At 39.9% G+C, this 14,646-nt stretch overlaps 1 protein-coding gene and 1 long non-coding RNA gene across 3 annotated transcripts in view; one reads left to right on the forward strand and one right to left on the reverse strand.

Annotated features, from left to right (window-relative positions):
• Positions 1-14,646, reverse strand: part of PTHLH (parathyroid hormone like hormone) — a 112,742-nt gene that overhangs the window by 63,866 nt on the left and 34,230 nt on the right. The window lies entirely within an intron of this gene.
• Positions 4,934-14,646, forward strand: part of LOC145721754 (uncharacterized) — a 135,842-nt gene continuing 126,129 nt past the window's right edge. For both annotated transcript variants that reach the window (XR_014145623.1, XR_014145622.1), the window contains exons 1-3: positions 4,934-5,060; positions 11,011-11,101; positions 11,800-11,918. This is a non-coding gene — a long non-coding RNA (uncharacterized LOC145721754). The remainder of the gene's footprint in view (positions 5,061-11,010; positions 11,102-11,799; positions 11,919-14,646) is intronic.

The following is a 14,646-nucleotide window of genomic DNA, read 5'->3' on the forward strand; positions in this document are numbered from 1 at the left end:
CGGCATCATTTGCTCTTTTTGATTGCAAATATGCACTATTTCAGCTACATGTGGATCAAATACGTTTGGGAAAGAAGATAGTCTGGGACTTTCACCACCGTTTGTAATGTTTCTTTGGAAAATATTAGAAATTAACCACTTTAGAATCACATTTTTGTAACACATTAAGGAGGAAACAGCATACATATGTTAAAGTAGTTGTGATTTTTCATTAGTCTGTTTTCTTGGGTATATATGATAGGTCATCCAGCGATGGGCACCACGTTGACAGTGTAGCTATTGATGACAAGAGGAATAGGTCTAGCTCTCTAGAAGTTAATACAGTTGTTCAAGGCTCAGAGGGCAATGGGGCCACCCTCTGGGCTTTTGCGGCTTGCTTATGATGTTTTAAAGAGGCCTGCCAGGAACAAAGCAGGCAATATTTGCGTAATTGTAAGCAGATCTGTACATCCTTTATAGCTGAGATAATCTATACAGGAAAGGGGCTCTCTTTATTCTTTAGAAGGCAACCAGGATCTTGTTCCCTCGCGCTGTAACTGTCCGCTGAGGCCGGGTACTGTGCAGCTGTGTGTGCTGCTAAGCAAATGGTCAGCATGTGATCATTCACTGATTAGTCAAGCCTTCCCGAATTAGCGGCATGAGATAGGTAGCTCAGCAATCTGTTATTAGAGTCTGGACAACTTGGGCTAGGCAGAGCGCCCTGAGAGAGGCTGAGGCGTGTCCAGGAGAAAGTGGAAATGGGCATCAGGGAGGCAGATTCCAGATCGCTACCTTTTAGAAACTGCATGGCCTTTGCCTCCTACCTCACCTCTTCCGGAGCAAGGTTACGGTAGCGTTTTCAAACTGAGGTGATAGGTAGAATAAGTTTGGTGGCGGGGAACACAGACTCCGGAACTCTGAACTCAGGTCTGGCTGTCACTGGATAGCTCTGTGACCTTCAGCAAATCACTAATCCCAGAGCCTTGGTTTTGGTAAAACAAAGAAAGAGGCTATCTCACAGGGTTGTTATGAGGATTAAATGAGTTACTACTTAGCGCCTGGAATTCTTTCTAAAGAAATATTCTCTATCACGGTTACTTTTGTGTTTGCTGGAACCCAGTTCTACAAATATCATATTAAAGTGTATTTCTGATTATTAAAAAAACCCATGAAAACAAAAATATGGTACATGCCAACATGCAACACACTGACAATGACGACTTTTGAATTTGTGCTGTTTAACTATTTTCTGTGCGGCACGCGAATGAAGCTTCTCCTGGCAGATCTTGTGACTGTATTTTTTTTTCAAGATTTTATGTATTTATTTGAGAGAGAGAGTGAGCTAGAGCACAAGTGCATGGGTAGGGGGAGGGGCAGAGGGAGAGGGACAAGCACATTCCCAGCTGAGTGGGGAGCCCAACCTGGGGCTTGATCCCAGGACCCTGAGCTGAAAGCAAATGCTTAACCAACTGAGCCACCCAGGCACTCCTTGTGACTATATTAACACTGATTAAGAATGCTAGTGTTTCTTTTCTTTTCTTTTTTTTTTTTTTAAAGATTTTATTTATTTATTTTGACAGAGAGAGAGAGAGACAGCAAGAGAGGGAACACAAGCAGGGGGAGTGGGAGAGGGAGAAGCAGGCCTCCCGCTGAGCAGGGAGCCCGATGCGGGGCTCGATCCCAGGACCCTGAGATCATGACCTGAGCCCAAGGCAGACGCTTAACGACTGAGCCACCCAGGCACCCAAGAATGCTAGTGTTTCTTAAGATCTAGGCCTACGCATATACTTCTGGTACAGAATTGTACAGGATGTTGCATTACTATAGCATACTTGCCAGAATCTCAGTTAAATGACAAGAAAGCCATGGGGCACCTGGGTGGCTCATTGGGTTAAGCATCTGCCTTCGGCTCAGGTCAGGATCTCGAGGTCCTGGGATCGAGCCCCGCATTGGGCTCTCCACTCAGTGGGGAGTCTGCTTCTCCTTCTTATTCTCCATCTGTGCTCTCTCTCTCTCAAATAAATAAATAAAATCTTTTAAAAAAGTAAATAAATGACAAGAAAGCCAGCCAGGTCCAGGCATTTCAGTGTCTGAAGCTGGGGTGGTTGAGCCATACAAAGTGGACTTCTGATGTGTCCCATCACAATACATAGGGTATAGTAGAGAGTTTTTATGCTCTTCATATATTTTAGATGCCTCTAATCTGACTTTTGTGTTTGCCATAAAAGACGTGTTAGATATTGTTAGCAATCTGACATTAAAAAAACATATTCTGCTTTTCTTCTTATAAGCTTCTGGACCAGTCTAATGAGAAAGAATCCTGAGCTTCTAGGGAGGACTATTATAAGAACAATAACAACAGACTATCACTCACAACTACTTACTCATGCAAACCAGGGTTTCCTCAACATTATGAAACCAAAACAAATACAGAAATAAACCAAATCCTGAGTCTCATGTAAGAGTGCAACTATCACTCTCAATGTGATTTTTTTTCTTTTTTGTGCTCCTTGAAATGATCTATTTTCCCCCATCGATTGGCTTAATAATAAATGAATACTATAAATTTGTATTTATAAAAAATATATTTTACACTGGCAAACAGAGCTTTTGGTATTTTATAATAGGGTGACCACTATCCTCATTGGCCTGGGATTGTCCCAGTTTTGGCACTGAATGTTCTTCATCTTAAAGCCATCAAATGTCCTGATCAAACTGGATGCCCTTTTTATATATCAGAGCTCTGTGTTAAGATTTAGTTTTTGAAAAGGATCCTGCTACTGAAAGTGTTTTTTAAATTACTGATAGATGATTGAATGTGGTGAGCAAATAATTTATTATTGAAACCTGGACATCCTTGAAAGTGAAAGGGGGCATATAGGGCAAATAGGACAAGAAGCAAAGCCTATTTTGAAGGTTCCTTCCAATTCTAGAAGGCTGATATTCTCTCTGATTGAGAAGTATCTCACACTGTTTTATGCTTAGGGGTCATTGATCTGAGCATAGATTCACACTCTTCATTTGATCATAAATAGAAAAGATAAACAAGATGAGCCAGAAAAGAATCTTGACTAATACCTGGTTACGCCTTGGAACTGGTTGGTTCAAAGATAAATCCCTCATGTCAAATTACTTTCTTGTGATTCACTTCATTTCTCATTGAAGCTAAATGAAAAGGAAAAATGTTAATTAAAGGTTGTAGTAAGTTAGGCTCCAGTTGACTCAGGCTTTATTTTGTCTAAACCAATCTCTAGGGTGAATAAACTAACTATTCCATGAATGAGCAAAATTCATGTGGTCTGTTACCTCTGCATAATCTGAAGGAAAAATAAATGCCCAGCAACTTGCAAATTTCCTGTCCCCAGAAGGATTGGCGGTGGGAGGGATGCATGGGAGGTATGACACCCCTGCTCTTCATGCCCACACTGTTTGTAAGGCAGAATGCAGGATCTAGTCCTTCAGCAAATGTGCTTTGTATAAATCCTGTTCACACACATGAGGCTCTTCACTGACCTTTCTTAAACTGCTTTATTTTAAAATGTGACCATTACTAATTTTCTTAGCTCTGAATCAGCGAACTCCCGCACCTCCCCCCTTTCCTTTATTCCTGGAAGGGTATCCAAAGATCATCTAGCCCTCTTCTTCAAGGTAAAAATAATAGCATGATGGCAATGGGTCTGATGCTGTCCCATCAAAGCACATGAGGTGCCCTTGGTAATTCTGCCACGTGTGGTTTCTCCCACTTTCAGTTTTTCACCCTAAATATGATCAGGGTGCTTTTCAGGTCCTATAGGAAAACCTTGCCCACTACTACTGAAGACTTTATACTGTCCTTTTGTTTTTTGTTTTTTCTATTTGTATAGCTGTATCTGCCTATTGTCTTTAAATATATTTAGGAACAAGGAGTCTTTTCTGGTGAATGAGGTATTCACGTGATCATTGTGGGATATACTCTACATTTTAAATCTTTTTCTTTTTTCCAGGTTGAACATCGTGAAGTTATTTAAGTGATGACAGATGAGCACCATGCTCCAGTCTTTTTCTTGGTGTTTCATTGCTGTCAGCATTTGTATGGAACTACCTCATCGTTCTGATTCACCCGCTGAATAATCTGTTCTGTCTCCGGTCTGTTTTCCCCATCTTTCTAACACCTTCCTTGGACTGTTTTAGGTGATTCCAAGACTCGTTGTATCTTCTACAGAGAAAGCACCCAGCACTGTTGTGAAACTCCTGAAGAATGTAGTCTTCTGAGCTGTGGATTTGAACATTGTATGCGTGGTTTATATGTGGGTTTAAATGTATGGGTTTACATGATGGATCCATAGATTAATGTGAATATATAAATAGTTGATCAATTAGATTAATAAAATCTATCAAATAGGTTAATATAAAAATGGATAGGTTTTTTTTTGTGGCTAGCGATTCAACTATTGGTAAGATAGCGATCTAAACAAGGAGGGACTTGTTTTAAACAGTTGGAAGTAAGCACCCACATAGAACGGACATGTCACATGGTCGCATCTGTGGCTGAGCAGAGCTTGATCACAGATAATAAAAATCACTCATGTTTATTGAATGTAAACACATACAGACACTCTGCCACATACTTTATATTCATGACTCACTTTATCCTCATGGCACTATTGAGATAGGTACTTTTATTGTCCCACAGAATTTAGGCAAGTTTTCCCAGCTAGCCAGTTGTAGAATGTGACCAAATGTTCTGGTTTGCCTGAGACAGAGGGGGCTCTCAGGAAATGAGACTTGTGGTGTTAAAAATCAGAAAAGTCTCTTGCAAACCAAGACAAATGGGTCTCCCTCTCAATATGGCCAGAAACTGAAACCAGGAAGTTGGGGTTCAGAAGATACACTTCTCACTGTCACGTTACTCTGCTTCTCTTGGATGAGTTCAATAGTAAGTCACAGTCTGCAATGTGCATGCCTCAACTTTCTCCCAAAGCGAATATTCAAGAACGTGAAGAAGCCATTAATATTAGGGTGGACTTCGGAGCATCCTCATTGACAAGGCTTTCCTGCTCTCTCTTCAGTTGCATAAACCTGAACATATCAAATGCTCTTATGTAAGTCAGCTCTAAATTACTATTTTCCCTTTTCAGGGTGTAATTTCTTGAATCCCTGCTCTTGTTTTTCCTACCTTACAAACCCCCATTCCTGAAGTTTAGTGTTTCCAAGCACTACTTTATCCCCACATAAGGAAGGAGCTTTTCTAAAGTTGCTCTGTGCTGTAGAGCTCTGCTATATCAGGCAGAGCATTCTGGTTTTATGTGACTCTAATCTGGTTTACATGATTAAGCGTGCAGAAAAGTCAAGGGTTTTCTCTCAAATCCCTAAAAGAGGAAGACTAACATGCTTGCTTTCTTCTCTAAGCGTTGTTCCTCCTTGGATTCTGAGCTCTGGATTGGAGTTACTCTTTCCTTTCCAAAGGAGGACTCTCTCGTGCAGAACTCCTTAAAGACCCAAACTTTGCCCAAATATCTCTCATGCCTGGGTCCTTGGGAGCTCCATAGGCAGCGTTTTACTTTTCAAGAGAATGAATTGTGGCAAAGTTCTTTCTTATATTGTGCTGAGATTTGTTGTTTGCAATATCATCAAGTCACTCTCCTGCTTTCTGAAGCAAACAGCATAAACTGCTTCTCTTTCCGATAATATGAAGGCAGCTTGAATGCCTCCCTTTAACTTTTTCTTCTCCAGACTAAAGAGCCCAGTTCCTTCACTTACTCCTCCATGTCAGTGGTTTCCACATATGTATATTTTTTTCAAATGAAATCTTACATTGAAATAAAGGGTGAAATCAGTGTTTAATTAGTGTACAGTTATTTTATAAGTTTACATTTACAATACGTCCTTATTGTAAAGTCAGTTAAGGATAGTAATGGGACTACACATTAAAAACTAAAAAAAAAATTGAAATGGAGGCTTATAAACTTTTGCTGCAAAATTGCATCAGCATCCAGTTATCGTCTGTACTGAGGAGATCCTGAGTTGCAAATAGTATTAGTTTTTTAAAGCAATTCTCATTGCAATCTGAGGATTCTCTTTAACTAAATTGGCGCAAATGATTGAAAGAGAATTAACAGGGCATTTTTGTTTCAAAATTTCACTGCCAATAATATCTATCAATTGCTTACTTTTCTTATAACGCATAATAAATCATATGGAAAGTTCCCAGTATGTGCCAAAGCTATCTTTCACGTTTTGTCACTATGACTCAACAGGTCATGGTCGTCTCTTCTTCTTGTACAATTCATATTATATATATCATGACAAAGGCACGCGCTGAACAAACGTATTGGAGCCTTACTTGACATTCAGTTGGATGCGGCATACCTGTACTCGACTCTAGAGAAAAGTAATATACTCAATTTTATGCAAGCAGTTATATGCAGAACTGGATTTTGTGGGTCAGTAGGGAAGGTCCTGAGTGAGTTTTATCCTCTTTATTATTTTCCCTATTTTCAGAATGTTTTACAGTAAGCATATCATCAGCTTTTGGAAATTATATTTTTCTGATTTTTTAATTCTCATGATGCATGTCTCCCTACTCTAATAATGTAAAAATAATTGCATAACAAGAAACTACAGAGACATCACTAATATAATTACAGAGTGAGAATCTGGGAATGTTTTTTTCCTAGTACACTTTAGGTTTTCTTATAGGAGTATATAATTTTTTTGATAGTACTCTAATCTTTATTTAATGTGGTAAAATTAAAGAATTACTACTGAACATAGACATTTTATTCAGGACTGCATTAAAAACCTGGTGCAAAGCTGTAGCCTTTCTGATAATATCTGCAGGTAATGAGAAGACGTGATGTGATGTGAGGAAAAGGTGATGTGAGGACAGGCTTCGTTCTGAGTACTACACAATGATCATGTAACCCAGCAGTGCAACTTAATAGAATGAAGGTCTGCAGTGGGTCTAGTCTTGATACTATGTTTGAATATTTTTATTATGGTTTTAAAATATGTAAAACATTAACTTAAAATAAAATTCAAATTAAGCATTTGCAAAACTCCCAAATATCACCCTATAACCTGTTTTGAAAACGCATGATCTATCCATACAGTTGAAGGTACCTATTCCATCAAGTAGCCTAAATTATATTTTATACCTCTAGATATAATTTTAGGTTATGGAGGATATTAGTTTGCTAGGGCTTTAATAACAAAGTACCACAGACCGGGTGGCCCAAACAACAAGAACTGATTTTCTCACAGTTCTGGAGGCTGGAAGAGTAAGGTGTCGGCAGGGTCGGTTTCTCCTGAGGCCTATCTCCTTGGCTTGTAGATGGCTGACTTCTTCCTGCGTCTTCACAAGGTCTTCCCTCTGTCCATGTGTCTATATCCAAATTTCCCCTTCTGATAAGGACATCATCATATTGAATCAGGAGCCTCCTCCCACCATGATCTCACTTTACTTAATGACCTCTATCTCCAAATACAGTCAAAGTCTGAGGTACTGGGATTTAGGACCTCATCACATGAATTTTGTGGGAGACACGATTTAGCTCACATTGGGGAGCTTTCCTGATATTCTATATACTTGTTAAAGAAATGTCTTCCCTTCACAGAAAGCCATACCCAACCTCTTAATTTTTATTTAGTTACGTGTTTGTGTATAGACACATTTGTAGAAGTAAAAGGTACATGTGTTTATGCATCACTTACTCTGCACTCATACAAAATTTTTAAACGTCTCTAAAGAATCATGTGATGTTTTAAGGAAAAAAAAACTGTTTTGGGGGTTCTGGAATGACTTCACCTTTGGCTATTTGCAATTATCACACAGACTTGTGTAAACCAACCAGTATCAAGTTAAAAGAAAATCAGATCAATGGTTAGAAAAATCAAAACAGATGCTCATTAGATTTGTCTAAGTCGAATTAACTCCACCTTTCAAATTTTGTGGGAATTGTGTTTAACATCTGCAGAACAAAGCAAATACATTTAATTTGCCACAGCCTCGAGTTTATAGTTCAAGTTTGGCCTCTCTAATCTGTTATATTTGTGCTAAAAAGCTGAGGAAATAAGTTATAAAAGCAGAAAAACTAGAAATATTAATTTTTCTAGTCCAAGATAATCATCCTCCTTAGCTTTCACTTTGTATAACTCGGGGAAGTTTTTGGTATTGTAAAGGAATACTATCCATTCTCAACTTACAAACCAGCCATGTTCCAAAAATTCATTTGTAAGTCAGTTATTAAGCACTCTCAAGACATTTTCCCATAGAAACAATGTTATTCATGATGATTACATTCCTAGGCCAGCCCATAAAATCCGGTTTAACTCTCATCAACCGAAGTATGGTATTGATAGCGTAGTGCTCTGAGACCTCCTCACCAACTAAAATACTGCCTCGATGGAAAAAGAAATAGTGTCATGAGGATAATATATATTTTAAAATCTATCAGTGTGCTTTTCTTGTCTGTATTTCTCTCTGATTTGCCAGAGGCATCCGTTGGTGTCAGGGGGGGTTGGGGTTTGTTACCGCAGGAATGCGAAGAGTCTGTATTCGGCTTTTGTCAACTGGAATTGAAGTTTTGAGACTATAGTCTTGGAATCTACAATTTATCGACAGAGAAAGGGTTTTTTACGGAGCCACAGATCTACAGAGTTAGACCTTGAAGGCGCTCTGGCCAAGGTTGGGGAGAGCCCAGAGGGCCAGGGAAGAGGTTCTCCGGCGGCAGGAAGGCAGGAGCAGCGCGGAGCAGGAGAGACAGACCCGGGCGGGCAGCGAGTCCCTAGACCCGGCTGTGAAAGACCGAGGAGGGATTTAGACGGATTAAAGGAAAAGCCGGAGGAAGGGCGTCTGTTTCCTTCCAGGCACCATTTTGAACTGTGGCGGGGAGACAGCCTCGCAGGGTGGCCTGCCGCACCGTTCTTGACCGGGCGCAACTCAGCGGGGAGTACGGACTCGGGCTCAGCAGCGGGCCCTCGGCGCGCTCCCCGGGGTGTGTCCACACTGCGCTGTGGAGAGCCGTGCAAACCAAGGGGCTGGACACAGATCCGAGACCCCTGGAAGACGCCCGGTGACTGCCGCTTCACAGAGGTGTGGGATTTATTTCTCGCTATTGCACCCCACTCCCAGCAGAGTGGGGGTGGGGGAGACTCACTGGGGGGATTAGAGTAGGAATATGAAATAAAGGAGACTTATTTTCTTTCCATAGTTTTGTACATTTTATTAATTTATAAATCATTTATCATTTTAAAAGCCCTACTGTGTGTGCTTAACTTCAATTAATCTTTAGAAGAGTCCTATGATGATACATATTATGCCTTTCCAATTAAGAAAATTGGAGCAATTGTGCCCCAAATTTCACAGCTTCAGAGGGAGAGTGCTGGGATTTGAATCAAGATGAGTGATGCTCTGAAATTCATGCTTTTTCAAAGAATTCACAGTTACAGTTTGGAGTATCTGGATCACATATTCCCTTTATCTCCTTTATTCTGGGCAAGGAAAAAGGGTAGATCACGGTGGTGAAGGGATGAAGGTTAAGATCTATGGAGTGAAGACTGAGGCCAGGGCCTCAAGCTGATAAAATTTCCCAGTGATGTTTCTCAGTTCTAGGCTGTTTTCTAGATACCTTCATTTTCTCTTCAGGGATTCACATATCTACATTTTGTTTCCATTGCCACCACCTGACCAAGACCTCTCTCTTCTGTTACCCCTACATTCTTAAACTCATTGTCCTTAATGGGCTTTTGCAGTGTGGCAACATCCTGAAGGGTGTATAATGTCACAGGACAATTTGATGTATCTTCCTGGAGATTCAGTTTTACTCAATGATAATTGAGCCATTAAAAAAAAAGAAAGATTTATTTATTTTAGACAGAGAGAGAGAGAGTGGGGAGGGGCAGAGGGAGCGAGAATCTTCAAGCAGACTCCCAGGTCCCAGAGGCAGGAGGCACAGCATGGCACACAGGACCATGAGGAAAAGACACCAGGAGGCAGAAGGCTGGAGAGAGTATGGGGAGCACGTAGGCCACGCCTTTATTGGAGTTTCAGCTGGAAAGGCAAGGCAGGGAGCATGGAGCCCAACATAGGGCCCCATTTCAGAGCCCTGAGATAATGACCTGAACTGAAACCAAGAGTCTGCTGCTTAACCCACTGAGCCACCCAGGTGCCCTCCATTTTTAAAATATTCCCCAAAGGCATCTGTATAAGGGATGGGTGGGTAAGGAAGCAAGCATGATGTGAAGTTTTAAAGTGTAGTGTAAGATTGCTAGTGAAAGCTGCTTTGGGTACAACCCTAGACTTTTGGGGTATTTGCTTAATTAACTCTGCTGTTTAGGGGAGTGTATTTTGATGGAAAATTTAGAGAATCAGAGTGCTAAAGGAAACATTTTTGAGGTTTCCTTAGAGGCTTTTCTGCTAAGAATAGTAGGCAAGTCAGGCTTTCCCCAGAAAAGTAACTAGGACAGGGATTTACCCCAGGAAACCAAAATATAGAGCGAGGGTGACAAAAAGGGAAAAAAAATTAAACAATAACTTTAAAAGCTTAGCACTTACTTAACCAAGAATAATTAGCTAAAATAGGAAACTACCAGATGGCTCAGGCTTGTTATTAAAACCCACCTGTGAGCTACATTATAAATTGGGTTGCTTGTTTGAGGGAACTTTGTCCTCATGTCAGCTGCCCTGCTCCAACTTTAGAATTGCCAGTGAGGACCCCGCTCCCCTGATCCCTCCAGTCTCAGCCCCCATCCTTTCTTCTTCTCTTCACCCACCCCCAATCTGGTTTGCTCGAAAAGGTTTGTGCAGAGGCTACACATAGGACTTTATATACACAAAAGAGTTAAGTCATTCAGCTGTCACATACATGGTGCTTTTCTTGGTTATTTCTGGATGGAAAGGGAAAATGGTTTGGGGAAGATAGAGTTGGTGTATAAAATGAGGTGTTGGTGATAATACTTTAATGAGTGGGATGGTTGGAGGATGACAAGAATAAAGTGGCTTTGTGGGGGTTTACACCCTCCCTCCTCACTCTCTTCCTTTCTCTTTGGCAGCCGTCCAGCCCCCATAGGATGGAAACAGACGCCTACAGATGATCCCTCCCCTGGGCAGCCATGATGGGACAATTATGTGAAGTGACATATGGTAGGATTGCTTGTAACTAGACACACTACTGGCTCTTCCTTCAACTGTTATAGGGCCTGGAACCTGGATTCTGAAGATTCAAATGACTGCACAGTGGCAGATGTTCTGATTTGCATGTAATGCTTATTGCTGTCATGAGGCATTTTGTTTACTAACTCTTTAAGTATTCTCAGAGCTAGGTGACACATTGGTGTTTAATACCTATCTGTTTCTCTCCTTACAACTTTTTCTCCCTTTGACACCCAGAATGCCAGGTTGTGAAACCCATCACCTCCTAGACTTTATGTTAATTAGGTTAGATAAGCATTTACAGTGTTTTGCAGAGTCCCTAACACATGGTGAGTACTCAGTGAACTTAGTTTCTGTGTTGTCTGTATTTTTATATTTTGCTTATTACGATGTTTTGACATCTTAAAAATCCCTTCTGGCTGGGAAGAGATTACCTTCCCTGGGCTGACCAATTCTTAGATTTAGCAGAGGGCCCAGCAGGGAGCATGTCTTCGATATGCAAACTAACCAATCTGGAGCCACACTTCTTTTTTCTGGCCCGTGGACCCCAGGAGGCGATATTTCTCTGCTTTACTCATCCCAGGGCCAGGTATCAGACAACTAGAGACCACCCTATAGCAGCACAAAACCCAGTGAAATTAGCCAGGATAGCCAATCCTAACCTACCTTGCCCTGCCTTGCCTTTCCAGTTGAAACTCCAATAAAGGCGTGGCCTACATGCTCCCCATACTCTCTCCAGCCTTCTGCCTCCTGGTGTCTTTTCCTCATGGTCCTGTGTGCCATGCTGTGCCTCCTGCCTCTGGGACCTGTGAGTATAATACATTTTGCTGCCCTCAGCCTCTCATCTGTCTCCTCTTGTGGCTGCACCTGACTGACCATCTCATAAAAGAATGCAAAACAGTTGGTATTTGAGTAAATGCTCAATTCATGAGAAGTACTGTTGTAATTATATGGTCATTAAAATCTTCCTATATTCATCAAATACCTGGAAGCCGTGGATATTTTAAGTGCTAGAATAATGACACATATTTTATTCTAGTCCTGAGAAATCTCTGTACTTTTTTACATGGCACTTTCTTCTGGATGCTTTGGCTACAAACCATTGTTATAATGAAGATATAACTAGTTAACAAGCTCAACAATATGAGAACTATAGTGGAAAGTCATGTAGTGTCCTTTAATCGATTACCAAATTTTCAAATTTTGATTAATCAAAAATTTGCAAGATTTGACCTCAATTGGTTGTGGATAGGAGAAAATGAATTCCAAGGAGGATAAAATTGACTTCAACAAAAGTGTGGATTCACTTGTTATTGTCAGCAGAATGAACTTGGCACTTCTGACTGAGAAGTCAGGCAAAACCATGGAAGATACCAAGATTTTGGTTAGATACCATTTTATCATCCATAAGACTTGTGTAGACCTGGTAGAATGGAAGTGAAAAAAGAAGGCAGGATTGAGTGAGGTTCAAAGGGTTTTAGAATTGGAAGTTAAATGGGTGCTCAGGCCAATCAAGTGGCCAATTTGGGTAGTAGTTCAGACTTCTTTGAGATGAACAGGGATGAGGACCACATCAAAGATGAGGCTAAGAGGGCCAAGAAACCAATACTTCTTTAAGTTATGTGGTCTCTAGGCTAGAAATGGTCTTAGTGTGTCCCCCCCAGAGTTGCCAACAAGAACCTAGGCAGCATCCCAGGCCAAGTCTCTGGTGGAGAAGTGAACTAAGTCAACGTTTCCTAATGGGTATATTTAGCATTGGTTATAGATGATTAAGAAAATCAAACATAGAGCATTAATACCTTTTTAAATAAATAATCTGGTATATGTATTATTTTATTTTGGAAGATTTAAGAATATTTTGGTCTATTCAATAACAGGTTAGCCGTGTAATTCCAATTTAAAATGTATACTTGCATAATTGATTAGATTTGTTCTTTTAAGTTAAACCTTACCAGGTTTATTTAGAGTATTGGAAGACATAAGAAAACATAAAGTCATTATATCTGTAAATCTAATTTATTAGAACGTTAAGATTCTAGAAGTACTCAAAATTATTGTCACAATAGCAGTACTTAAAAAAATAAAATACATTAAATGCACTAATGCATTTAAAATTATTTGAAAGTGTTTAATTTAGCAAAGTTTGTAAATGAAATAATGTATTCTAAATGTTTTTTAAAGAAATTGCAAAAAGTTTTTAGGCTAATAAGATTTCCAAGGTGAACGTAAAAGCTTTAGGTTTTTAAGTTTGTAACTTCAATAAATTGAAAGTTTTTAAAAAAAATTAAGTGAGCTTACAAATAATTTTTTCTGCCCAATAAAACACTTCAGAGCTCAAAAAAGTCGCATTCATGCAATTATGTACATTGAAAAGCTAGCAAATTTGCTTTGCTGGAATGAAGAAGATAGGGGATTAAAGAATACAAGAGGGGTGCCTGGTTTAAGCGTCCGGCTCTTGATTTCAGCTCAGGTCTTGATCTCAGGGTTGTGAGTTCAAGTCCTGCGGTGGGCTCCACGTGTGGAGCCTACTTTACAAAACAAAACAAAACACAGGTAATACATCAGGACAGGGAAGTGGTGGCTTCAGATCAAGCTGTCTCTTGCATTGATATAAGGGGGGATATGTTGTGGAGAATCCTTCCATTTATTAGGCAAATTTCAACAACAAAGTACCACTTTAAATCTTAATGACTCGCAAAATGATGGTGATGCCATGTAGTTGGGAGGACGAAACATTGCTAATGGCAAATCTGAAATGGTATACCTTTTCTAAAATAATGTTGACAAAGCATTTCAGGAACCACAGAGTTTTCCTACTTTGTATATCTGACCCAAATGGCACCTCTTGGCATTTATCCTAAGACAGTACTACAAGGAAAGGGAAATTTGTATACATGAAGGCATTAGTTATAGTATTATGTATAGGATAAAAATGAGAAATATTCCAAACATTCATGAGAGTCAGTGAGCAAATTATGTTAGAAACATACTGAATGCTATGAAATAATTGAAATGAAAATTATAAAGACTGTGAAGGAACCTAGCGAAATGTCTATGATCTAGGAAAAGGGGGAAATTGAGAAGACATTGCTCTGTGCTAGGATTTTATATATATGATCAGGTGTTAGAGGAGAATATGGGAAAAATGGGTGAGTTTGCCTTTTAAAAGTGTTTTGTATTGTTATAACATATATACAATAAAAGCTTTTTCAGGCCATACTTTATAATCCGTTCTTTGTTAGCATCCTATTATGGATCTACTATATATGAATTCGTCTACATTTAATTCAGGATTCCAGGAATTTCCAAGTAATTTTATCCTGAAAATTTTGATAACTCCTACAGCTATAATATTTACTGGAATAGGGCATCTGTTGTCATTCAGCCTCATGTCATCTTTTTCTCTGGTAACAGAATGAGCACTGTGGTTCAGAGAACAGCCCTACCCCCAATGGATTCAGCCTTGCTGGTATTGCCAATCAAAATGTTTGACCCTCCTTGGCCAGCCAGAAAACACCTTTAGTGTCTGCTCCCTA

Source organism: Leptonychotes weddellii, chromosome 5 (genome assembly GCF_054177405.1).
Source record: "Leptonychotes weddellii isolate Sample4059 chromosome 5, ASM5417740v2, whole genome shotgun sequence".
NCBI classification, from domain to species: Eukaryota; Metazoa; Chordata; class Mammalia; order Carnivora; family Phocidae; genus Leptonychotes; species Leptonychotes weddellii.